The sequence below is a fragment of the Miniopterus schreibersii genome, assembly GCF_964146895.1.
Source record: "Miniopterus schreibersii genome assembly, chromosome: 8".
Classification (NCBI taxonomy): Eukaryota; Metazoa; Chordata; class Mammalia; order Chiroptera; family Miniopteridae; genus Miniopterus; species Miniopterus schreibersii.
The window spans coordinates 6,243,013-6,268,598 of NC_138109.1; the positions used below are offsets into that span (position 1 = coordinate 6,243,013).

Sequence of the window (25,586 nt, forward strand, 5' to 3'; positions counted from 1 at the left end):
AATGGACAGCAGAGACAGTGTAGACCGGGGAGGGACCAGAGTGGAGGTGGCAGCCAAGGCATGAGGGTGTCCCCAGCCAAGAGGCAAAGGGTGGGTCTCTGGGTGCCCAGGTCCACCTTCACCCCTCGCCCGCTGTCAGCCCAGCCCCCCGGCCCCTCCCGCATCAGGCCACAGGAAATGCCATCCCTCCCAGGCTGGAGCTTCCCAGAACAAACGCGACGTTTCCCCAACCTGCCGGGAAAGGGACAGTGAGTACAGCTGTTTCCTGTGGTCCCACCTGGCTCGTCAAGGAGCCCAGACTGTCTACCCGCTTCCCCTGGCTCCCAGGGGGGATGCAAGTCATAGCCTTGCACACAGCCCGGGCACTCCAGGGCAGGCCCCGGGCACCGGGAAGTTCCAGAATAGCCTGGCCTTAAAAACCCACTGAGGCAATGATAGGGCCCGGACTCCCCTCAGGTCTTCGCCTGTGTCCTTGTTTCCTGTCTATGTGCCCCACAAGGACACCAGAGCAGGGCAGAGCCTGGCACACAGAGGCTCTTGCAAGCATATGGAACAAATAGAAGGTCAAAGAATGAAAAGTGCCACCCAAGGAGCCTGGGGAACTGCAGGGCTGAAAAAACCCAAGGGTTTCCCTCACCATAAGAAATAAGCTGCACACAACTTTGAAACTCTTTTCCTACCTGGTAACCTGAAAATCTCCATCTCACACACACACACATTCTCTCTCTCTCTCTCTCTCTCTCTCTCTCTCTCTCCTCTCTCTCTCTCTCTCTCTCTCTCTCCTCCCAGATACCTAAACTGAAAATCCTGGAGTCGTATTGATTTTTACGATGATCTTTATTAAGTGCTTACTACGCACCTGGTACCATCAAAGCCTCTGGCGGTTTTGCATACGCACATGTCCTTCCACCAGTGACAGAACTCTTCCCTTCCCTCTCCCCTTCTAGTTCTTACACATCCCAAGGTCCAGCCTCAATATCACTTCTTCCAGGAAGCCTTCCTGGATTCACTTGCTGAGAGTAAACCCTATCCTCATCGAACTTCTCCAGAACTCTAACGGTCTCACTGCTTCTACTACTTTCTGCCTAAAGTGATCTTCTTTGAGAGTTAACTGTATATTTGCCTTCTCTCTTCCAGAAAGCACAGGAAGCAGGCTCTCAAAGGCCAGGATTAAAGATTATAAATTCTAAGGCATGTTCCCTCCGGGCAGGATGAAAAGCAAAAGGAAGGTCTCAGTCCCCCTCAAACCTCAGGCCCCAGTTATAGGAAGGGCCACTCCGGACAGCTCACCCATGTCTACCCCTTCGATTCATGAGGTACTCTTACCCACCCCCATTTCACAGATGGGGAACTGAGGCCCAGGTCACAGAAGTAGGAAGCACCAGAGCAGCACTCCAGCCACCTCCACCCGCCTCCCCAGCCAGGCTCTAACCGCTCCAGCCACCACACCTAGACTAAACACGGTCTCCGGGGTGGCCTTGTCCACAGAAGAAACCCACAAACCAGAGACGTCACACAACAGACTGCCTGCTGTGCTCCAAGGGGTGCACGGGCTCTAAGATACCCACATGCTCTCAGATGTGTAGGTAAAGGGTGACAGCCCAAGCCCCCCAGGTCCCCCCCTGCATCCAGGCGCCTGGCATCGCGGAGGCCCCAGGGCCCTGCCCATTGCCAACACCGAAGTCTGCTCTGCTTGGCCAATAACCACCCAAACCAGCCTAACATGACCCGGCTGAGCCTATGTGGGGAGACACATGTGTACACACACACACACACACACACACACACACACTCAGCCCTCCATTGTCCCCTGGAGGCTGCCTGTCACCCCCGCCCCAGAATCTAACGAGCCTGGGTGGGCCTGGGTGCACCGCCACCTCCAACTCACCTGAAGCAGGCGGCCCGGCCAGCTGGCAAGTGTCTCCTTCCGAGCCCAGGTCCCCTGGGAGGTGAGCGGGCCCAGGGAAGGCGAGGCTGGCTGTCTCATCTGGCACCTTCCTCCTCCCCCCAGCTCCCCCTGCCCTGCCCTGCTGGGCAAGGCTGAGGGGGAAGAGCACAGGGCCACCGTTCCCTCCGCAGGGCCCAGTGGCCGCTGCACCTCCCTGACCTCCTGCACCGGGTCCCCACTTGCAAATGACTAAGCGATTTCCACCTCGGAGCCTGCCTGCCAAGAGGCCCCGCTGGCTGCAGAACCGCACCAGGATGCCCGGAGCCGCACGCACTAAAACCCATAATTGGCGAGTCCTCTTCTTGGGAAAGAAAACCCCCTCCGTGTTTTGTTTTGTTTTGTTTTCCCCTTAAATGAAACAAATCCACCCACGTAGTTACTGGAAACTCGAGCATGTGAAACCGAACCGTTTGCAAAGAGAATTAGTCAGCAACATTGAGAGCGGAGCAGCGGCCCCTCTGTAGGTGGAGCTTCTGTGCTCTCGAGGTTCCCATCCAGGAGGGGAGTGGGGTGGCCCCGACCTCCGCGCCAAACTGCAGGGGATGCCCTGGGCACGGGTCAGAAGGAGAAGGCATCGCCTGTTCTGAGGGCCAGTTCGCTTGCACCAGGTCCAGGGTGGAATATGCATAGTGCTAAGTGCCCTGGTCACAACATGCGACAGTTTAAATGCCCTGGCTCTGGAATCTGGCCCTCGTTGAAATAAATCCACGCCATCCAGCTAGTTGAACCTCTTTGGGTCTCAGTTTCCTCATCTGGAAGATGGGCACACCAGAACCTACCAGGTGCCTTGTCAGGGTCACCAGAGACATATACATGAAGCACTTTGTGGCTGGCACCCAACCGGCGGCCATGGATGCTGACTTCCATAGGGAGCTAAGGCGGGCAGGTGTCACTGTCTTAGGGCTCTGTCCCTCAGAGCTCTGTCTGTCTCCCTTGGTGCAGTGGAATTTGCTGAATGAGTTCCCAGCCCTCATGCTTTCCCCAGGACGCAGCACGGGGAGGTGGGAAGTAGCCCAGGCCAGGCGCCAGCAGATGCAGGCCTAGTCCCAGCGCCCTGAGCTCCAAGCTCTGTGACCCCACTGGGCTCCTTGACCTTGTCTTCCTCATCTGCACACGGAGGGCCCAGACATTTTACTTGCACTCTTTCTTTTAAAACAAACAAACAAAAAAACCCACTAAATTATCTGCCAACATTTTAAAATAATCTGGATTCCTGGCTTCTCTTGGGGGAGGGGGAGAAATGGACACCATTAGTGTACCAGATGCCACTCCTCCAGGTAAGAGAGGCCACCCCTCCCACAGGACACTCGGATTCCACTTTGCCACAGTCCTCCCCCCACCCTACAGCCTCCCACCCACTGCTCATTTGTACTTTCCTCCCGGCCCCTTGGGGCATCTGAGTTTGTGACCCAGTTTAAAACCCTAATTTTATTTAGAAGCATGATATTAGCCACTTTTCACTGGAACTATTCACAGGAAGTGTCCCTTGGGAAGGTAATTAAAGTCTGATGCTTAAGGCTGATTTTTCTTAAGGAGAAACAAGACGATGTATGAAGACCTACACCCCAGTCTGGCTGAGGGAAACCCCGTGATGAAGCAGTTATTTTCTGAAATTCTTTATGTGGTTTACTAGACAAAGCAGAAGCAGGTGTCGGGGGTCCTGCCCTTCATTTCTCTAACTTCCCTCCCCCCCATTTTGCTTATGAACCAAAAAAGGGTCTCCTTCCCTGGATCTCCCCAGAGAGAAACACACGGAAGGCAGGAGTCAGAGTACCCCTTCAGGAGGGTCCGGGACAGCTGCTCACAGAATGGGGAGCCCCAGTTTTCCCAGTTTGGCCAGCTTTTTTGTTTACTGGGGGGCCAGAGGAGGCAGGATTTGGAGAGACATGGCAGCATCTACTCACAGCCCAGCAGAGATATTGTAAATGTCAAGTGGACATTCGAGGGCATTTTCAAGTTGTCTTGGTCACTTCTGACGGGAAAAACACAAGATTCAGAGCCTCCAGCTCTGCCTCGGCAATGACACTTCGTTCATTCAACCTCTACCGAGTGCCTGCTAAGGGCCGGCCACCGAGACACAGAAGGGCACGTCCCCCCACAGCATGCAGGCACACCCGTGTCACAGAGCTTACCTATGCAGCAGCCCAGCGACTGGCCTATCCCCCTACACACCACATCATGAGCCTCGCCATGCTCAGAGACTGCGTGGGCCAGTGACTCAGAGCCTAGCACAGACCGGGTCTGCATCCAGCTTGATTTCTCGGCTGTGTGATCCCAGACCAGTTATTTGACTTTTGTGCTTCAGTTTTCCCATCTGCAAAATGGGCATCATAAACCCTACACAACAGGCTTCTTTGCAGCGATAAATAAGCTAATGCATGGAAATAGTGACCAGCACATAGCAACTGCTCAATAAATCTTAAGTGAACTGGTCTAAATCCAGGAGGAAAAGGCGGGGGACACCATGGCCTTGGAGCCAGCTTGAGACAATCGGCACGCACTGTCACCTGTCACTTAACTTTACACCCTCCACCTGCAATGCCTCCATTCAATAGGTGCTCTCCCAAACTGTCCTGCTTCAATGTGATGACAGGTACAAAATAGTGCAATCCCCACAAAATGCAGCTCGTGAGCTGCTCCCCAAGAAACCTCCATCATTACACCTGCCCGCATGGTTCCCAGCACTTAGGGGACTCGGGAAAGCTGTGCTCCCTGACCCCGGGCCCCGCCTGCACAGCAGGCTTAAGTATTGAGGAGAAATGAATTCTCATGGCGTTGACAGCTGCTCGGCTACACACAGTTACTAAAAATCACCCACATGGGCATTTACAACAGGTGACATGTGAATTACACTGCTAGACATGAATCCTACATCAGCTCCTGCTGTATACACTCCGAGCCTCGAGAGAGCATCCCACTGCTACACCACCCGGAAAGGTCGGGCCCTACCTGCTTGGCCTAATAAAAAATCCGGGGGAAACAGCTACACCAAGACAAACACTGGGTCATGGCGAGGGCTGCTCTGTCTCAGTGCGTCCTGACTCTCCAGCCTCGGGAGAGAAAGCCAGCCCTACGTTTCTCCTTTGTCTAAACACAGCTATTTTATCTGGCTGGGATTGAAACGTGGTTCAGCTGCAGCAGAAAATTCCCCATGGATGCTCCAAACCCACCTTCCCAGGAAGAAAACGCAGATCACACCCCAAACCCCCAAACCTGGTGGGTAAAGCCGCATGGTGCCCGGCACCCAGCAGCTCCGGCGGAACCATCCTGGGTGCTGCCAGTTTACCCCGGTTTTCACCTTTATTCCTGCCAGTTACTGAAGAGTTCTGGGGAGAGGGCAGAGGCAGGAGGGGGCGGGAGGAGACCACCCCCAATCTGCCTCTAGGAAACTGATCCCAAAACTTTTAGCAGTTCAAACGATTTCTCCCCCAAATTGAGCCTTATACAGAACTCTAGCCCCCTCAAAAAAAAAAGATCAAAGTTAGACTGCCCTGGTTCCAATGGCCTGTCTCCCCATCCTGGAGGGACCAGGGATGAGGCATCTTCCCAGGGCCCAGCCAGCCCTGCAAGCTGGCATTCCCAGGAAGCTTGGTGCCCCTGTCAGAGCTGCCCAGGAAACCAGAGCATGGTTTGAAACCCCCGAAGCACAAGAGCCTCAACTGACCCCTTCTGAGACTTTGATGCCATCCTAAGCCCGATCTTTCCAGAAAGGAGCTGTGTCTGTGGACCCTGATGAGACAGGCGAGGAGTGCCACCCATTGCGCGGGGTGCGGCTCACCATACAGGTCTCTGCTCTTGCATGTGCTCAAAATTTTCCATTAAAAAAATACATGTAAACACTACAGCAAAGCAAAACCTCAGTGGTGGTGAGACACCCCCTGGGGTGGGGGAGGAACCCCAGCCATGGTTCAGGACTCAGCTCAGACATGGCCTCCCGGGTCGGTGCTGTCTGGGCGGCTCGGCGCAGGCACCGTGACGGCCCAGACAGAGCGGGCATTCACGGAATATTGGCTGAATGATGAAGGAATTAAAAAAAAAACCTCTACCCTGAGCTGTCTAGACACCCCTGAGTGTGACTCGATAGTGAGGGGGACCGGCTTTCTGGGACCCTGGAGGGCAGGCGGGGTGGGGGGGCGGGGAGGGGAGCTGTTCACACAAAATGGTTCGAAATTGGCCCAATAGGATGCAACTGGAAGGAGGGGGAACCTACCTTTTTGAATATCACACCTTTCCAAAGACAGGAAGTTTTGTGCAAGGGATCCTGACATTTCCATGTAATTTCACATAATTAGAACACATTTCACACCGGGTTGGCCCTCAGGATGATTTTCCAAGCTTCGCACATGCAAGGCGAACTTTCTCATTATAGCTTCTTAAAATCTCCAAACTGAGAAGCATAAACTCTCACGGGTCTCCCCGCCTCCATCTTCAGAGTGATTAAACCATTGAGATTCTGATTCCCAGGTCCTCCTGATCTATCCAGAGGCTCATCCTGCAGAAATCCATGGACGTGCCCTCAAGGACTCGCCTTGCACAAAACTCACCCTATCCTGAATCTTGTGTTTAACCTTGGGGTTGCTTGAGGCTCCCTGGGATCGACCTAAGAGGCAGACCCACCAGCATGGCCCATTTCCTGCGTGGCCTTCCCAAAGTGGGTGCAGGGCCATCACAGACACTCCCCAGCACCCCTGCTCCTGGAAAGAGCCACAGTGTGGCACCACCCCAGCCAGAAACCTCAGCCTCGGTCAGACCTGCAGCCAAATCACCAAGCAGACGGTTACTGATCTGCAGGGAAAGCCCCCAGAGAGTCCAGGCAAAAAGTCTGGAGAGCTGAATTGGGGCTGCTAAGGGAGACAGCCAGAGTGTTTAACGAAGGAGGCACAGGCAGATGGAGACAAAAATTTCTAGTTTATCCATGCCTCTTAGGAGCAACTTTTGGGGTGAATGGGGTAGGAGAGGGAGGCAAGGACACCTTGTGCCGACTGACAACCCCTGGGCCTTGCATTCGAGTCCCTCCTGCCATATGGCAACCTTCCAGTGATCCTTCCTGCCTCTCACCATGAAAACCTCCAGCCTAGAACAAACCCTCCTGAACAGTCGCATGAGGTCCTCTGTGCCCACCCAGCACACCTGGCAGTGAGCTAACGTTGCCTGCACGCCCCTGTCGACTCCACCCGCTCCATCGCCGACTCTCAGGGCGTAGGCTGCTCCACACACCTCCACAGTCAGGCCTGGCAAACAGTAAGTGCCAAATAAACAATGCCACTGCGTCCAATATTTAGAGTAGAAAGAACACAGGCTGTGGGATGGGGCCAACCTCCATCATCCACGCAGCCGTGTCACCTCCAGCTACTTAGGGGCCTCTGAAGCTCCCTTTTCCTCCATAAACGGCGAGGTAATAATACCTGTCTCACAGGGCTGCTGGAAGGATCAGAAATCCAGCCCCAGGGCGAGCCCTGGGCATGGCCCGCGGGAGGCGCTCCACAAACGTTAAGGCTGTTTCTGGCAGAATCGTGCTGAGAGCAGATGCGAGTCAAGAACCAAACGTCAGCCCCAGAGCGGGAGGGAAAAGGCAGGAAAACAATGTCAGGAGCCTCCAATGCCCAAGGGGCCGATGTTCCTCACAGGGTGACAGCTCAGGTGTTCTCCCAGGCCTGGGACAACCCGTCAGTCTCCATTCTACAAGCTGCCCCAACCCGCAGTCACGGTACCACGGCTCTGGGGGCCCCCGGACCAGGACCCACTAGAGTGCCGGTGACCAGCCAAGGGCAGGCAGAGAGCAAATGGCACAACTGCTGGTTCACACTAGTCAGGGCATCACTGCCTCGGAGACCAGCAGGAAGCGCTAGGTCAAACCTCAAATGACTCAGAGACAGTCTACCCGCATCAGGGCCCGACGGGTCTGAGAAAACACTGGGAGGAAAGAAGGGAACGTGATTGGCTGATGCTGACGCTCTGGCCCCAGACAGGCCGAGAGGACTGCAAAGTGTCACCAAAGTGCCACACCATCAGAGAGCAGTCCTGGAAACACCCACCTCCGGTGCCCCCGGGGAGGAGCTCCACACATTACAGACCCCAGCCTCAGAGCTGGTCCATGCAGGACACGTGGCATTCCTGCTAGAGATTGGGGGGTGGGGGGTGCTGCACAAAGGGAGCTTGGGACGAGGTCATGACCTGAATTCAGGTCATGTCACAGGTTTGGGAATTTACCCTAAGAGCAATGGTCACTGCTGATGAGCTTTAAGAAGGGAGTTGACATTGCCAGGTATTCATATATAAAAAATTTTTTTTGATTGATTTTAGAGAGAGGAAGAAGGGGGGGAGAGAGAAAGAGACATCAATTTGCTGTTCCACTTATTTATACATTCACTGGGTGCTTCCTGTAGGTGCCCTGACTGGAGATCGAACCCACAACCTTGGCGTATCAGGACGATGCTCTAGCTAACTGAGCCACCCAGGCAGGGCTTCCAGGTGTTCACTTTTTAAAAGATCACTGGAAAAAGTGAAAAACAATGAGAAAGCTCGCTAACTACAAGAGGACGGGCTGGGTGTCTCGCGGCAGTGAAGACGAGAGGCAGGCGGGTGTCCGCAGTTCTCAGAGACTGTTTGAGACAAGCGGCCTGACCCAAGCTGCTCACACCTTCCAGCGGCCCTCAAGTAAACCAGGGAGAGAAATCCAGCTTCCTTCTGGGGGACACTGCAGCCTGAAGCCAGGCGACAGTCACAGGGGGGCTGATTCCATTCATGGGAAATGTCCAGGGCAGGCAAATCTGCAGACTGAAAGCAGACTGGTGGTTGCAGGGGCTGGGGCAGGAACACGGCGAGTGACTGCTTAATGGGCACAGGGTTTCCTTTCGGGGTGATGAAAATGTTTTGGAACTAGACAGGTGGTGGGACAACACTGTGAATGTCCAGTTGTCCCTCTGTATTTGCAAGGCATTGGTTCCAGGACTGCACCCCCCAATACCAAAATCCACAGATGCTCAACTCCCTAATGTAAAATGACGTAGTATTTGCACCATCAGAGCCCCGTCATCCTCACAAGCACCCCGAGGGCACACTATGAGACCCCTCCCTGGAGCCCTTAGCTCAGGGAGCACAATAAAAAACCAGAGACCAAGCGTCTGCGGGTGGCTAAACCAACAAAGGAAACGCGGCCCATCCATACCATGCAATACAATCCAGTCTTAACAAGGAAGGACATTCTCACACATGCACCTTGAGGACATCATGCCAAGAGAAACCAGCCAGTCACGGCAGAACAGTCCTGCATGACTCTACTTCTCTGAGGGACCTCGTGGAGTCACACTCAGAGACAGGAAGGAGGACGGTGGGTGCCAGGGGCTGGGGGAGGGGAATGGGTGTCGGGGTTCAGTTTTACCAGATGAGAAGAGTTCTGGAGATGGATGGTGGTGATGGTGGCACAGCAGTGTGAATGTGCTTAAGGCCAATGAACTGTACACTTAAAAACGGTTAAAATGGTAAATTTGATGGTATGCGTATGTTGTCATGATTTTAGACAGAGAGGGAAGTATAAAACCCCTAAACCAGAGAGGCTTCCCAGGTGGCTCTTGGGCACCCTGGCGCCCACCTCGGAGACCTCAGCACACACCCCGCTTGTCAGAGATGTCTGTCCCCGGACAGCTGGGCCCTAGCCGGAGAACTAGGCCTAAGGACACTGGTGCACAGGTCTCTAGATGACAGTGCCAGGAATGAGGGTTCCATCCTGGGCACGCCTCGCCTCATGCCAAATGCTCTGCGGCTGATGGCATTCATCCCTCTGAAAGAAGGCTCCTGTCTCCAGCCCGGGCCTCTCTCTTGAGCCCCAGGCCTTGCTGTGGTCGGGACACATCACATAAGCCATTTCCACCTGGACAGGTTCAAGGCACCTCCATACCCCTAGTCCCACCCCCTCTATGGGGTCATCATCCACTGTGACCCCCACACTAGCGGGGAACCTCACGGACATCTGCAATTCTTCACCCCTTTTCACACCCAAATCCAACTAATTACCAAACCTGCCGATTTCACCTTGAAAACGCCACCAGCCTCAGTCCCAACCGGCAGGAAGCAGATGCAATGTAACACAAGGAAGCATTTTTAATAATCAGAGGCCCAAAAGCAGAGCCAGCAGCTGTGTGTGGCCACCAGAGGCCTGACTGGCAAGGGCTGCTCAGAGTTGGCGCGGCCGCCCAGACCCTGTCACCAGGTAGGCCCTAGAATCCTGCTCTGCGGCATTTCCATCTCATATGCCCGTAGTCTCAGCCCAAATCACCCACTGCAGCCCTCATTCTCCCAGGTACCGGCAGGCCGCAGATGCTCCCCCCCACCCCCCCACCCCCATCGCCCAGACGGTGAATTCAAGCCGGTTAAGCTGGAGTTTAGGTCAGTCGGGTCCAGAGCTTGTGACAAACCATTTCCACATCCCCAGGCCTGTGTTGCACAAGCCCGGCTGCCATGGGGGCAAAGCCGGGTTGTGCCTTAGGGTTGGCCTGAGCCTGTGGTCGACCTGGTTTGTCTCATGACCAGCACATTCAATTGTTTGTAATGTGGAGCAATGAGTAGAACTTTTAAAATACTTGTTTCATATTCTCAAAGGCTCTCAGGCAACGGGTGGTGGTGGGGACGACAAGAGAGGTCCCCAGTGAGCGATTTTTCAGCCAGGAAGGTCCCTCAACAGCATGTCAGGAAAGGTAAGCTTATCCTGACTTGCCATCTGTTGGAGTCACAGTCCCCTCTTTGAGACTTGATGCTTCCCCTAAATGCTTCTTGGGAGTAGTGACAGATGACCTGACATCATGTCTGAGATTGGCTTCATAATGACACAGCATGAGTGTGTGCATGTGTGTATGTGTGGACATTGGAAGCTGGTGAGGGAAACTTATATACTCTTCTCTCAACTTGAGTATATGTTTGAAAATTCCCATAATAATAACATTTTTCATTTAAAAAATTACATACTTCTGGAAAAAAAGGTCAGGTCGATAGAAGTGGCATAGTGCGCCAGTTAAGGGCTTGGGCGCCAAACTTGGGGTTAAGGGTTTTGCTCCACCACTCAGTGGTGGTGGCGAGACCGTGGCCGAGTCACGTGGCCCTTCCAGCCTCAGGAGAAGGTGGACAGTGGGGGAAACTGTGGCGCCCAGGGTTCTTAGGAGAAAACAGGGCAAATGTGTCAAGGACTCAGGTCAGAGGCTGGTACTGGCACGCACTATCACACCGTTTCCCACCATCAGCACTATCAGCAGCAGCAAGGCCACATCCATGAAGCACAGTGCCTGGCATCTGGCTACGAGCAGGGCTTTTACTTTTAGGTGGGAGGAATGCTACCAGGTAATGGGACAAGGGTGAGAGCTAGGTTGAAAGTCCAAAAGAAAAGTCCCTGTAAGTCTGGATTTTGTGGGTCAGGCTTGTGGGGAAGGACCCACAAGGCATTATGCACCCCTGGGTAGATGGAGGCACACCCATACCTACCCTGTGCTTTGGTCAGACAAAGATGCTCAATTGTAAACTTTTCAGGGACAAAAAGATAAACTGATTCACGCACACACAACCTATTTCTTGAGAAGAATTGATGTGAAATTCTCAGACTAAACTCATGAACACGGTAGGAATCAGAGGTTTGGCTCAATATGAAAATGTATCAGCAGGCAAGTCTCTGCTCCCCCAGGAGGAGGGGTGGGCACATGGGTCCAGGCAGAGCACAGGGAGCACAGCATCCACTGTCCTCGGTGAGCAGGGGGCAGAGCTGGCCTCCACCAGCTGGACCGCACCCCGCTTCCCTGATCCCCAGGAGAAATTAAACATCTGTGCAGATTCCCCAGGGGGCGTTCGAGTTCTAAGAGGCAGCCCTGGAGAGCCAGCTGAAGGGTGGTTTCAGCCTGGCTGGAGCAGCCCAAGGAATGTAGCCTCACCCAGCTCCAAAGTGACATCACCCATGCCCCTGGCAGGACCTCTCCCTCCTGAGAGCCCTGGAACCCCTAGAACCCACTGACTCTCCCCTGACCCTTGACCTCCCTGAAGCCACGCCTGTCCCTGCTCATGGCTGTCAGAGCCACTGCAGTCAAGGTGCCACTGCTTTTTTGTCTCTGTGCTTCTCTGGGAAAGAAAAGAATGATCTGTAAAGTTATTGCATTAGGCCACTCCACGCACCCATCTGTGCGCACACGCACACGCACGTGCACACACACATCCTCTCTCTCTCCATCTATTGGGTGCAGCACTCCCTGCAGAAGAAAAAGCAGTAAGAGAACAAGAGAAGTGCTGAAAATGATCTAATCCAGCCCATCACTTTACAGCTGGGGAGACATGAGTGCCTGGCCCATGACCTCAGCATGGGGGACAGTAACCAATGGCAACAACTAGGATTCTGAAGACTCGGTCCATAGCCCTGGCTGTGCACTTTGCGTAAGTCAGCCACCCTCTCTGGGCCTCTGCTAGGAAAGATGCCCTGTAAGTAAGATAGGGGTTTCCCAGCTCCTCGAAGCAAGCCTCTGCCCCTAAACTTAATCCCACGCTTCCCACCCCCGGAGTGGGAGAGGGAGGAAGGGACAGGGCAGAGCCGGGAGGGGCAGCCGCCCCCTTCCTTCCTCGCTGTTCTCCTCATACCCCACAACCAGGGGTGAGGTGCGGGCCCCCTTCCCTCTCCTGCCCCAGGAGAGAATTCCTCCAAGGACACCAAACCTTAGTCACTGGGATGGTGCTTTTACCATCAACACCTGTTAAAACTCAACTCATGACCAGTTTCTGATGCTACCGGCTGGAGTGTTTAATTAAATATTACTCACTCAGGAAGCAGCCCCTGCCAACTCACCCCCAAAGCACACAGTTCATTTTCAGAGAAAGAGAGAGGGCGGGAGCGGCCCCGGCGCCCTCCTCAGCTGGTACCAGCAGGGCTCCCCTAGTCCAGAGAATGGGGTCCAGCACGGCCCACGGTCAGGAACCAGAGGTCCCACTGCGAGGTGACCATGGACGGCACACACACACTCACCCCACAGACACACATTCACACAGATGCACTCACACACACATACTCACACGGATGCACTCAGAGACACACACACATAGACACAGTCACAGATGCATTCGAGACACACACACACTCACACACACATACTCACACGGATGCACTCAGAGACACACACACATAGACACAGTCACAGATGCACTCGAGACACACACACACACACTCACACGGATGCACTCACACACATACTCACACGGATGCACTCACACACATACTCACACGGATGCACTCAGAGACACACAATCACCCCACAGAGATACACTCACATGCATGCACTCAGAGACACACGTTCAGAGAGACAGCTACACAGAAACACACTCCTACCTCAGACACACACATATACACCCCCACACACATTTACACCCCTGTTCACACCCACCCACACAGACGAGCTCACACAGACACACTCACACAGACATCACACACTCAGGCACACACCACCCTCACTCACACACGCAACTTGCAGTCTCACAGCAGGCGAAGCAGGGCCATTAACATCGCCGGGAGCCTTTACCCTGAACTTGAACAGGACAATTACCAAGCCCCCCCCACACACTCCGGGGCGAAGGGTGACCCATCCCACGGTTCCACCAGCGGACCCGGGCTGCTCTGGTTTTTCCGTTTTAATCGATTTCCTGACCTAACCCTGGGCTCTCCCTTGGTTGCCAGGAGAAGCCGCGGCGGCTCCGGGGAGGCGGGGAGGGTGGCGCCGCCCGGTGTCGCCCGGCGGGCTCCCCGGGGGAGGCGCTCCCGGCCGGCGGGGGGAACAGCGAGGGGGCCGGTCCCGCCGCGCTGCAGATGCGGGGCCCCGACCGGCGGGAAAAGCGAAACTAACTTTGCGGAGCGAGAGGAGCAGGTCGGCAGCCCCGCGTCGGCCGCGGGAACGGCGCGGGGACGGAGGTGCTGGCGCCCCCGGCACCTCGAAGTCGGCGGGGCCACCGCGCGCCCTGGGCCGCGTCACCTGGTCTGCAGCCGGCGGGGCTCAGCCCGGCCGCCCGGCCGCGGGACCCCGGCCCCGTCTCGCCCCTGCAGGTGGGACCCGTGGCTGCAGCTGCAGCCTCGGCAGCGGCGCTGGGCGGCGCCCGACCCCCTCTCCCGGGACCCCGGGCGACAGACGCTGCCCGCGCCCCCGACGGCCCCCGCGGCGCCCCCCGCGGTCCCCGCGCCCAGCCGCTCGGTCCCCCGGGCGCGCCCCCGCGCCCCCGCGCCCGGCCCCGCACCGCCCGGCCCCGAGCCCGGCCCTGCCTACCGCGCCGGGGAGGCCGCCGCCGCCCGCTCTCGGCGGCCGAGAGGCTCGGGGCGCCCGGGCCGCGCCCGCCGCAGGGAGCGCAGTCGCCTCCTCCCCGCGGCCCCGGCGCCAGCGCCTGGAGCCTGGTTCCTGCTGCGAGCGCGCGGGCTGCCCGAGCGCGACTTCTGTGCACAGAAGAAAAAGCGACCGGAGGCTTTAAAGTGAAAAACGAGAAAGGCGCCGGGGGCGGGGCCGGCCCGGCCTGACCCCGCCCCCGCCCGCCCCGGCCCCGCCCCGGCCCCGGGCTCCGGCGTGCGGGCCGCTGCGCGCAGCTCCGGCGGCGGAGGGGCGCGGGGCGCGGGCGCGGGCGCGGGGCGGTCCCAGCGCGGGTCCGGCAGCGCCCTGCGCGCCCCGCGCCCGCCCGCGCCGGCCCGCGCCCCCTCCTCGCCCCGCCCGGAGGCCCCGGGGCGCGGGGGCAGCGGCGGAGCGGGCGATGGGGCGGCGCCGGAGCGTCGGTCCCCCCCGGAGGCGTCTTTGGGAAACGCCGGGCTGCCTCCGCTGGGCCAGAGGCCGGGGTTGCAACACCCGAAGGACCGCGGCAGTGCCAGGCCCCGGGAGGAGGGGGCTCTTACTAATAATAATTTTTACGGTCTCTAGGGAGTGCGAGGGTTGTTTCAATAACCTCGGAGCAAGGCCTTGCTTGCCTCATCTGAAATTCCCAGCAGTTTAAAGTTCCGTAATTCTGGGGCGCCCGAGAGGAGTTTGTGGGCCTGCGGATACACCAGGAACTCCCCCGCCCTACTGGACGCATTTCCGTTTCTGTACCCTCAAGGGGCAGGGGTCTCAGGACTCTCAGACCCCAGGGTCTCGGCACCTGGGCATCCCAGCACCTGCTGGTTCCAGGCATACCATGCACGATTAGCAATGAATGAATGAATGAATGGATGGATGAATGAATGAATGAGCCAGCGCCTGCCTGGGAGGTCTCCACCTCTGAGGACTTCTCCATATGGTGTCCAGTGGCTCTAGCTCATCAAAGGAATTTTCCTCCCCCTGTCCCCTAAATAGCAGCCACTTGCACCCTAAAACTGGGAAGTTTTTAAAAATTACTGTTTTAAGAACAAAATCTTACATTCCTCCACCCCTCGCTGTGTGTAGTGACCATTGAAGGACAGGGGGGATTTGCATTATTGGAGAAGCTGTTATCAACAATGTGGTTCCTAGTTATTTCATCTTGACCAGAACCTGTTGAACTCACTGTAAAGACCGGGAAGCAGTCCGTGGCCAGAGGCCCTGGCCTAGCAAAGCTTGGAGCCCAAGTAGGCTCCCTTAGCTTCCAAAGTCTGATGCCTTCCCGCCTCATTGTGCTGTAAATCCGTTTTGCTTTGTTTTGAATGTAAAGAGCATTGTGCCTCAACTGGCTGCGATGGGCAGGGCGGGCCTGAGCGGGCATTCTGGCCTCTCAGCTGGCACTCCTGGTTCAAGCGGTCTAGGGATGTTGAACCCAGGCTAGTCAGGTGGGCAGCCACTGTCAGCAACCCAGGGGCACTTGGAATTTAAAAGGGCACACGATTCCCTTTAGCCGCTTTGTAATTCGAGAAGTGTTCTTGCCCCAGGATGTTATGGCACGTAGGAGAACATAGGGATGGCAGAGGTCTTTCCAGATCACTGGTATACCCCCGAGTCTAGCCTTGAAAAAGCACAGCCGCCTCTGCGCTTCATTTGTCTCCCCCAAAGGAGTAACCATGATTGACGTGTTGTTATGCACAGAGTGTGCGGCCCTCTCATCAGGTGCTGTCCTCTCGTGGGGTGGCCTTCTTCTCCTGAGGACACCTTCTAGAACAGACTGAAGCAGATTTTGTGGACATAATTCAAGTGCCAGGGTCTGTTCATTTGGGGCCAGAGACCCCACCTTCGATAGGAACCCTGACAGATGGTTCCCAATTTGAGGTCCTCAGCACTCCCACCCCTCCCTCCTGCACCATTAATCTTGAAACCCCAGCACTGATCCACTCAGGTAATTAGATCCTGCTGACCTAAATTTCCCAGAGGAATCCCTGGGGGCCTTCCTCTCCTCCAGGACACTGGGCAGGTGGGCCGGAGGATGCTGGGGAGCTGGTCATTCAGCAGAGACATGCAGCCGCATGGAGCAGTATTGGGCAATCAAGGAGACCAGATTGTGTCCCTGTATGCTCACCATATCAGTGCTGATACCATTGTTTGTTAAAAGATACATAATCTTGCAATGTAGTGACATCAGCTGATAAACACCAACCAGGAATTTGCAGACTGACTCAAGTCTTCAACTAAGTGTCTGTGTTCCACAAGGGTGAGAAGGAAGGGGGGGAGTGACTCTGGGCCCCTGGTGGTGCCACCCCCACCCCCACCCACATTTCATCACTTGCATCAGTGCAATTTGCTCATGTCTCTAATCTGTCTCAGGAAAATGACGGAGAGAAATTATAAGGTAACAAATGAACATCAGCTGCTTTTTCTGATGATGAAAAGTCTGTCCAGAGATGACCTTTGCACCCTTTGGGACCAAAGATCAGAATCCTGCTGCCTTCAGAAACTTTAGGGACTCCATTTTCTCCAAGTCCTTTTACTGATTGGAGTGAACTGGCAAGGGATTTGGAACTAGAAAAGCCTAACCCAAACCTCAGCTCTGCCATTCAGCAGCTGTGTGACCTTAAGCAAGTTAATTAACCTCTCTGAGACTCACTTTCCTCATCTGTAGAATAGCTCTACATGTTTCCCAAATTTGGGGGGCGAGGGGAAGTCATTCAACAAATATTAATTGAGAACCACATGTGCAGGGGATTGTGTTAGAATGAAATCAGAGGGTTTTGAGGAATTTCAAGATAATAGACACATTTTACATATTATTATTGACAATAATAAAAAGAGGTTTCCTAGAAAAGCATGGGACCCAGCCCAGCCGGGCATAGCTCAGTGGTCAAGCATCGACCTAGGATCCAGGAGATCGCGGTTCGATTCCCGGTCAGGGCACATAGTCAGATTGCGGGCTCAATCCCCAGCAGGGGTCGTGTAGGAGGCAGCCAATCAATGACTCGCTCATCATTGACGTTTTTCTCTTTCTCTCCCCCTCTCCCTTCCTCTCTCTGAAATCAATAAAGATATGTTTAAAAATATATAAGAAAAAGTAAAAAAAAAGAAAGAAAAGCATGGGATCGATAACATAGAAGTGTGGCAAGATCCACCAGGACAGAAAGAACACTGACGAATATTAATAAAAGTTAGGCCCATTCTGCATCTCTAATAAAAGATTTACTTACCTCATGGAGTGAAACTGAAGTAGAGCGAAACTTACCTTACAGAAGTTTGATCTTAGAGCACTCATGTGTTAGTACATTGATCCATTTCATAGGCTCTTTGGCCTTGAATTTCTGTGGGTTTCATGCAGAATCACATATTAGACAGTGACACCTGCTGGCAAAGGGTGATATTGCAGTGTAGCTCTATCAGACCTGTCACTCATCAGAATGAAGCGATGACGCAGTTTCAGTGGTTTTAAATGAGACACTGGGTAATAACCAGTCCTGAGGAAAATTCCTATAACTTTGAGAAAAAATAATAAAGAAGTGACCTTGGACTTGTGATAATAATTTTTGCAAAGCTCTTCAAAAACACGTCCAGCTAAATAAAAGAGAACAGGCTGTGACCTTGATGCCTATCTTAACTCTTCACTGGACATTTTCAACAGTCTTTCAGTGTGTGTTTTCCTGACTGGACGCCTTTAATATTATATTAAATTCCATTAAAATAATACAATAATGTGCCCCTCCAAGTATTTAGTCATTTGGCCCTCCTGTATTTATTTGTTTTTATTAAATACTGAGAGAATAAATTTTGAACAGCATGATTCTTCATGCTAGAGAGCAAGTAGTAAACAAAACAAACCAGGCTCCTGGCCTTTAGGAGAGACAGACAATAAACAGTAACTGAGATCATTTCAGATAGTAAAAAGTGATGATAAAGGATCATTTTATATAGATTGTTTCAGTGGCCTATTTTTCTTTAGACAGAGAGAGACCTGGATGTAGTGGCCTCAGTTCAAACTTTAAGACTCTCTATAAAGATTCTAGAAAGGTCACCTTTCTATCCCAAATGACAGATCAGAGACCTCCAATAGTCAGGGAATCATTTCTCCTTCCTGCCCTGACAGTAGTTTGCTGTTAGGTAGACACCTTGAAAATGAGTCCAGACCACATGTCCAGCCTCTCTGCTCCACCTTCATCTCAAGATGCCTCACTCATTCAATAAGCAGGTAATGGGAGAGAGCCATATGCCCTGCTTGGTGCCTTATTAATATTCCCCCACCAATACTGGTTCATGAATGCTATCAATTTGTCAGCAAACCAATGGTTTGAGGCCTGTACAATGGTAAGAAGTGGTCATCTTAGAATTTATGGTAGGGCGCATTTGTTAGTTGGCCAAACCAGAGTCCCCCCTTCCCTTCTCTCTCTCTCTCTCTCTCTCTGTCTTTTTTAAATTGAACCAACAGTTACTAGACTTCCAATATTGTTTTTCCTTTTCTGAGATCAATTGCTGGGCATTTCCAATCAGTTTTTCTAGGTCGTCATCTTGGGGAGCATTCCTTTGAACCACGACAGATGTCTGGTCCTTGGTTCCTTTATAGGTGGCGTTTTTGGCGGAAATATCAGGGAGTTGGTTTTCTTTAGCCTCTAGGGAGTCGAGTGTGGAGTGCCCAGGGATCTTAATAATAGGTGACTGGCAAGAGGATGGCATCTAATAGGTTTTGGATATCAGAGCCAGTGAAAATCTTTTCCCCTTTAGAAGTAAGGAACCCTTGCTATGTCAATAGCATCCCAAAGTCATGGGCTGCCCCAGGGGCATGCTGGCTTTCTGTATAAATGTTTGCAGTTTCGCCTGTGGCTAGTGTACAAGCCCAGGTAAGAGCAAATAACGCAGCCTGTTGGGCCAAAGAGGCCAGAGGTAAAGGTGCTGCCTTCACGACCTCGAAAGGAGTTACAATAGCACAGAATTGACCACTTCACCATTTAAATAAGAACCATCAGTAAACGACGAAAACTCTGCATTGATTGGAGGAACTTCGTTGGGTCAAGGTTTTTACCTTGAGAAGTGAGAAGGTTATAAGCGACTTGTTCAGGTTGCACCACTAGTAAGTGGTAGAGTCTGCATTTGAACCCAGGGTTTCTGGTTCAAAAGTCAGTCGCTTAACCATTATTCCGTCACTTCTTAGATTTTAGACATTTAGGTAATGTCAAAAATCACAAAAAATTATGGACCAGCAGTATAAGCAGGCTATTGAGAGCAAGGCCGTAAACATCTGATGAAACAGCTATAAAGAATTGAAAGCAGTCACCTCTTGGGGTGCAGGAACTGGGCGTGGGGAGGGCTGGGGCAGGAAGCTGCAGGGGTTTTTGTTTTGCTCTGGTATTTTAAAAACTATTTGCATGCATTATTTGTATTAAAATACAAATAATATCAAGAAAAGGAACTTCAAAAGGGACTCCTAGTCTCCTTCCCGGAGGCAAGCCTCTGGCCAGCTTCCCATGTGTCGCCCAGACCTGCCGGTGCTCTCCAGCTTGGGGGCTGCACACCACCCATGGGCCTCCCTTTGCTTCTCTCAATTTAACGACCTGTCTTGGAGATGGCTCCCGCCAGGGCCTGAGGGTCTGTCTCCGGTGTGCCACTGCATGGTTGTGGCTCAGATGAGCCAGGTCTCCTGCCTGCAGGGGCCCTAGGTGAGCTCTTCCCCCCGTGCCTGACAATCCCCCTGAAGCCAGCCACCAAGACCTGGGAGCAGAGCCGTCAGGCCCAGTTGCCTCTCGTCCCAGGCAGAGCTCAGAGCTCTGGCACCTGACCCAGAGGGACAGGTTCTGCCCCAGCCACCACCCACTGTTGGCACAGGTCCATGGAGGATCTAGGGGAAGGTGAGGTCATAAGCCAGGTGGCTCTGGGCATCAGCACCTCCCTGCCCCCTGCTCATGTTCTGGATCATCTGGTCGCCCTTGTCTTCTGATTTATGTTCCACAGAGATGCCCAGTGCCTCTCTGGATGAATGGTGCTCTGGGATTTGGGTCAGCTAAATGCCAGTCAGCCCCTCCCGGCCTCGCCCGGTAATGCCCCTCAGAGGCAGGCCAGCCCCCTTCCTGTCCTGCAGCCTGCCCTTGCTCCAATCCCTCGGGAGCCATAGCTGCTCAGTGTCACGGAAGCTGAGCCTGGGCGAGGTCCCCAAGGTGCCCACTCTGAACCCAGGAGGAGGACTGGGGTGGAGAGAGTTGAATCTCCTTTCTATTTAAAGAAAAATCCCCAAGTCAATATTTTTTCGGTGCCAGCTAAGAAGTTGCTTCCTCTACACAGGGTCTTCTTGTCTGCTGTGTGGCAGCTGGTGGCTGGAGGCTGGGCTGGTCCAGGACAGATGCTGACATCTGGTTTTAAATCAGGGGGTCTTTTTTCCCCCCACTCAACCAGTGGATTTGCCTGGAGCTCCAGAAGGAACTTTCAGGAAATTGGTGGCAATTTGAACCCGGGCTCCTTCTGGCCTCCGGATTTCATTCCGATCCCAGACCACCCAGGCGGCTGGCACTTACCAAGAGTGGGCTGAGCTCTGTCTGGAAGCCGCATCTGGGAGACACTGCAGCAGATGCCTAAAGCCAGGGCCATCTGTCAACCTGCGTTTCTGTGCCCAGCAGCACCCATTGCAAGGAGGTGCTCCCGGGGATCCTGCAGCTAGCCTGTGTGGGGGTCACCTTCGTCTCCCAGGGCAGCTGGGAAGGACACAGGAATGACAGCAGACAGCAAAGGTCCAGAGAAGCTCTGCCTCCCCTTGGAGCTCTGGACTCCGGGCGAGGCTGGGGAGGTGGGGCGGGCAGATGTGTGGAGACCTGGACATATGGGCAAAGCAAGAGCTGGGGAGAGGGGGCCCACCCAGGGTTGGGCTGCTGGATGGACAGCTCTGTGGGCAAATCTGCCTCCACAGCCCCGGTGCTGACAGTTGAGAGCGCTTGGAGAAGGCCTGAGCCTTCACAGGGCTCCAGGTCACTAAGTAGGAGTAGATCCGCCCGGGCCACGGGCGCCGTGGGAGTCTCATCTTATCCCAGCCCCCAGAACCTGAGCGCCCAGCTCCGGCGCCCTTGGCTCTCGGAGGATGAGCCCAAGGCCCAGAGATGGGATGGGGTGGTCCCATTTCCGCACCAGGGCTTTCCTCTCAGCGGCTCCCAGCTGCAGCACCTTCCTGTGATGCCCCTCAGGGTGCACGGGTGCCCCCACCAGGGGCTTCCACGGCTCCCAGCCAGCCTGCGACCACCTGGGTCCTGTCTCTTTCCCCACCAGACTGGGGAAAGGAGGGGAGCCCCAGGCAGGTCCTCCTCTGTCCTGGGCCCTGTTTATCCCAAACCCAAGCACAGTGCCTGGCACAGAGTAGGTGCTCAGTGAACACTGTGGGGTGATGTGAATCACTTGGCAGCATTTACTGAACACATAATCTGCGGCCCCCGCCAACTTTCCCTGGAGCCCTCCTGTCCCTACCCAAGTTCTCTCAAGACACCGGCCACATCTGGGCGCCGCCTTGTCAGGTGCTCAATTCTCTTGCTAGACTGTGATTTCCTGAGTGCAGGGCTGGGTCTTGGTCACCCTTGTATGAGACAGAGCCCCTGGGATGTGAGAGACCTGCAACTGTCAGATGAAGGGACTTGGTGGGTGTACACGTGTCCCTGCCTTTGCATCGGCCCCTGCCTCCAGCGCCGAGGGAACCACAGTGAGGGCCACGCTGAGTCCCTTCCCAGAAAGCATGTCCAGGTAACAGAGGAAGAAACCGAGCTCAGACGTCAAATCAGACCCATCGCTCCGCAGCTAACCAGCAAGACCAGGATTTGAATCCAGAGCCCAGCTCTTAACTTCCCAGCACACTGTCCTGCAAAGGCCACAAGCAGCAGGAATCCGGAGTCCTTGCTCCCAACATACTACCGAGGGGGCGGAAAATGTGCCCCAGGCGAAGTCGAGCATCACTGGCTGTTTGGACAGGCCTCAGGTCTGAAAGGAAATCGCTCTTGGCAGGAGCCCCTCTGCTAGTGGGAGCGGGCGGTGTGGGCAGAGTTGGAGCTGGGACCTGGCGGAGTGGAGGGAAGGGCCAGCAGGAGGGAACAGGGACCCCCAGGGACAGAGACACACAGGGAGGCTGGGCTGCGTGAGCACCGTGCCCTTCTGGGATGCAGCCAGTCCAGGCGACCCGTCACAGCTGGGGTGACAAATTACCACCTTACTCCCATCCCACTGGTGATCTGATGGGAGCCAGGGGCCAAGGGAGCTGGCAGTGCAGCCATGTAGACCGAGCTCCTGGGGCCCAGATTTTGGGGGGCAGGATGGAGAGGGGAGCAAAGAGATGGGGGATGGACAAACAGAAGACACCCTGCTATGTCACCCTCTCTCCCTGGACCTCTCTGTGGCCAGGGAGGGGGACCTGATGGCACCTGCCCTCTTTATGGAGCCGGGTGGGAACAGTAACCAGAGAGGGAAGAGGGGGTGATGGGAAGGCCAATGCCACAGTCTCTGCACCCCCTGGGCACACTCTAGGCCCAGGGTCAGAGCCTGTGATGGGCCTCTCCTCTCTCCAGGCTTGGACGCCGGTAAATAAGTGTTGAGATGGGCAGATGGGGCTATTGCAGAGCCTGGTGCACAGGGCACACCTGGGCACAAGTGTGTTCAGTTGCCTCCTGGGCAGTGAGCGGGTCCCAGGTCCCACCCTTGGCAGACCACGCTTCCTGCAGATCCGGCCCTGGGAAGAGGCCCGGAGGCCGCTCTGCTGGGCTGGGCACATCCCTGAAAGAAGCTGCTGATTAAATTCTGGGGTATGCAGGGGGCAGGAAGGGGAGGCCTGGAGACTGCTGAGGCGGTGAAGCAAAGGGCTGAAGGACCTGCGACAAAGGAAGCCCTTTTTAGGAAACGCGGAACCTGTCTGTGAGTCCCCGGAGCATTCTCTCTCAGGAAACTCGCCACCAAGGGGCAGGGTAGAGGGCAGGGGCGTGACATGGGCAGACATGGCCTCAGAGGGGAGGCTGCAGCCAGCCCCGGGCCCACAACTGCCTCCGTGTCACCTGAGGTCCAGCCCAGGGGCCTCCTGCCACAGCTGGCCCGTTAGCTTGGAATGTCGCTCAGCACGAGACGCGGGCAACTGCAGCCTCCATGGTCCCTGGTCCTTACGCCGCATTTTAGGATCTCACAGACGCCCTCCACGGCAGCACATTAGGTCATAATATTTGCAAGGAATCAGACCATGGCTAAGAATGCAGAGGCTGTGGTGGCCTCGGAATTTCTGAGGCACTGGGAGTAATTTTAGCAGCTGGCGGTGGGGAGCCAAGGAAAGCACTGTGATCCGGGTTCAGTTTTGAGTGCACGACCGCACGTCCCGGGCACGTCCCCTCCCTCCCGTCTCTTCCTAACGTCGCTCTCAAAGCCTGGTGGGTGTCGGAGCAGACCGCCTGCAAAACTTTGGTTGTAAACACTTTGGGGTTGGGTTTCTTGGGGAGTGACTTGCTTCTGGAATAGCTTGAGAATTAGAAAAACTTCTGGGTGGATGCTCCCTTCTCCAGAACACGGCATAACAACTGCTAAGATTGTTATTTCTATTAGCTAGACTGCCCTGGTTTCTCAGGGCCGGTGCAGTGGACACCCCCTGAAAAGCCTGCCGCTCTGACATGTGTTCAGCTCTTGCTCTGGATCGATGGGGGTCCGGGGCCAGCATCCTCTCCTTCCCCCGACCCCCATCTCCATCCAGTGACTGATTCAGAGACGGGCCCTGCCCCTGCTCCCAGGGGGAAGCTTGCCCGCCAAGGACTCCTTTTATTATTTTCACGACCCTCCCCTCCTGCCTTTCTATCTGTCCTTGCTTTTCAAAAACTTGGGTCAATCAGGAAAATGGTCCAAATTAAGCAATCAGAAGGCAGCAGGAGCTGTGGGGCACTGGGCTAACTACCCGTGTCGCTGCTCTGGGCTAATGAAATCCTGGCCCAGGAGCGATCTGCCCTCCTGATTAGTTCCAGTCACCTCTCAGGTCCCTGCAGGGCTTCTTCTTGGCTTCCTGAGATACTGAACCAAGCTCCTCGCTCCAACACCTACTGAGTTTCCTATCACAAGGTACGGCCCAGTTTTAACTAGTTTCGGTGCCTATAAATGAACAGTTGGCAAGACTCTGGGCCTGGGGACGGCTCCAGCACCAGCCGTCCTTGGGCTCTGCTCTCTGCACGTCACCTCATTTTTAGGCTCCCTGTGGCACCCAGATGGCTGCCAGCGGCTCTAGGGTGACACACCCTCATGTTGGCACTCAGAAATGGAGCCGCCTCAGCCCATGTTCTTAGATTCACTGATGTGACCAACATGGGCCATAGGCCCCTCTGAACCATTCCTGCAGCTGCGGGCACTGGATGTCCTGACCAGCCAGCCCTCTCCCCCCAAAAAACAAGTACAAGGAGGCTCCCCAAAGGGGGAACAAGTACCAGTGACCATCAGTGCAGCCTCACAGTCTCAAGTCTTGGGAGGCAGTGAGCCTCCCTGGCTCCATTTCCACGAGAACAGCATCGCCAACGGCCATGGAGACACTGATCTGTCCCCAGCCCAGGGCTCTCTCCCTTGGGAAGTGCTTCCCTATGTGCTCCTGGGGTGGAGGCACAATCAGGGGCAGGACTGCAGGCTCTGGTCCCCAACCCTCATCACTGCCCTGGGATCTCCCTCCTCCCCTGTGGGCTCTGAGTGCGAGTCTGTCACCTGTGCCTCTGGCTCCCTGGGGAGCCCACCCCTCTGGATGCGCACGGTGCCCTGGCTCTTGGACTCCCAGTGGTTCTGCAGTTTCATTTGACTGTCCACAACCCTTACGTTCCTGGGAACGTGACTCAGGTTGGAGGGGAGCGTGAGGCAGAGGTCATGACAAGACCACCTGTGGCACCTGGCCCTGCTGCTTGGAGATGCTCCCTCCCAGTGTCTCCCTCAGGAGCCACAGTTCACTCCCTCGGCGGATGTCCTTCCCCATCCTGTGGGCTGCCAGGAAGACTTGGGGGATCCATGAGATCAGGTCATCTCTGCCACTGCTATCTCCCAGGAGTCCCAGGGAACCTCGGCCATGGGGTGAATGCAGCTGCTTGGCTCAGATGTGCCCCTATCTGCAGTGGGTCCAAATCTAGAACAAGGCCCTCCCTCCAGACCTTCCCTCCAGTGACAAGGCTCACGGCCCACCACACTCCAGCTCCCACAGAAAGAAGGAAAGCATGAATTTTGGCAAAACAAATTTTATTGTTTAAAAAATGTTACATTTGACATAGAAAAGGTCATTTAAAAAACTCTGATTGTCCCTGAGGCATCTGTAATTGTCCAGTATTCCCATAAAAACC

The 25,586-nt window shown here is 54.8% G+C and overlaps 1 protein-coding gene across 1 annotated transcript in view; it reads right to left on the reverse strand.

Moving 5' to 3' along the window:
- The window catches only part of SPSB1 (splA/ryanodine receptor domain and SOCS box containing 1), a 58,504-nt gene extending 44,120 nt beyond the window's left edge, over nucleotides 1-14,384 (reverse strand). Inside the window, exon 1 of the mRNA XM_081143718.1 lies at nucleotides 14,221-14,384. The gene's annotated coding sequence lies outside the window, so the exon portion shown is untranslated. The remainder of the gene's footprint in view (nucleotides 1-14,220) is intronic.
- Between the last annotated feature and the right edge of the window lie 11,202 nt (nucleotides 14,385-25,586).